The sequence below is a fragment of the Condylura cristata genome, unplaced genomic scaffold, assembly GCF_000260355.1.
Source record: "Condylura cristata isolate star-nosed mole 26May11 unplaced genomic scaffold, ConCri1.0 scaffold00062, whole genome shotgun sequence".
NCBI lineage: Eukaryota > Metazoa > Chordata > Mammalia > Eulipotyphla > Talpidae > Condylura > Condylura cristata.
Genome location: NW_004567163.1, coordinates 486952 through 488085, shown reverse-complemented (window position 1 = coordinate 488085; position 1134 = coordinate 486952). Strand labels below are relative to the sequence as shown.

The 1134-nt window shown below is 74.1% G+C and overlaps 1 protein-coding gene across 1 annotated transcript in view; it reads left to right on the top strand.

The window, feature by feature from the left end:
• Positions 1-1134, top strand: part of LOC101636722 (annexin A6-like) — a 13563-nt gene that overhangs the window by 9362 nt on the left and 3067 nt on the right. The gene's annotated exons all lie outside the window — the stretch shown is intronic.

Here is a 1134-nt window from a genome sequence, read left to right as displayed (position 1 = left end):
CTCGCCGCCGGGGAAGGAGAGGCCGGGCCCGTCCGGCCCAGCTGCAGAGCAGCAGCCTGGACCCCGCGTCCCCGGGCCACGCCACAGAGGTGATGGCCCGACCTGTGGACCCCGGCCAGCCGCTGCTCCCCCCGGGCATCCTCCCACCACACTGTGGGCCCCGCCAAGGCCCCTCGTCCAGGGGCTGCCAGCAGGGGCAGCGGTGGCTTCACAGGCGAGGAGAGAGAGAAGCTGGGTGGACACCACCCCGACGCTCCCCGCTCCCGACCCGGAGGCTGCTGCAGGGGCCCGGGCCTCGAGCGGGGGGCCTCGCCCCTCATGCTGGCATTTGATTCACAAGCGGCATGTTCTGTAGAAGCTAGAACCGGGGCACGGCCCCCAGCCCCCTGCTCTGGCGCTCACGGGCACTGGGTGGACCCTGTTGCATGCTGGTCTCAGGCCAGCGCCGCCCAGAGGCCAGTGCCACGGATGTGCCCGGCACGTGGGGCTGCCCCGGGCGCCGCTGTGAGCCGAAATCATCGTGAGTGGAAAGGCCGGTGGGAGCCATGTCTCCGCTGGCCGCCTTGACCCCAGGCCGTGAGCCCGCCGCTGACCGCCGTGACCCCAGGCCGCGAGCCCCTGTGGCGGCCTGCCGAGGCCGGGAACACCTGCGTCTCACGCGGACCCTGCCAGGCTGACCTTGGCGCTGTTTCCTGCGCCGGCCCTTCACCTGGCGGGCGAGGCCCCAGACCTCTGGAGGACCGGGAGCCCGGCCGGAGCCCGGCCGCCAGGACCAGCAGTCCTGGCGCTCCTGCGCGTCCGAGACCACAGTTCGGGCCTCGGGGGTCCTGGCTGGCGGCCCGTCCAGTTAGCAGCTGTGGCCGGTGCCGCGCCGAGCACTTAGCGAGGGAAGCCCGGCTGCCCAGGCCCCCGGCACGACCTCCCCAGGGGCGGCTCCTGGCGTCCCTGCTCGGTGTGAGCCCCGCCGCCCCTGCCGGTGGGGGCCGCATGGCGTGACCCCCACTTCCCGTCCCTGACCCCACGTCCCGGTCCGTCATGCCAGCGCAACGGGACACGTGTGGCCTTGGGGACGGGCGGGGCCTGTGCCTGGGCCGGCAGGGCGGGGCCTGTGCCCAACAGCTGGCCCGCTAGTGG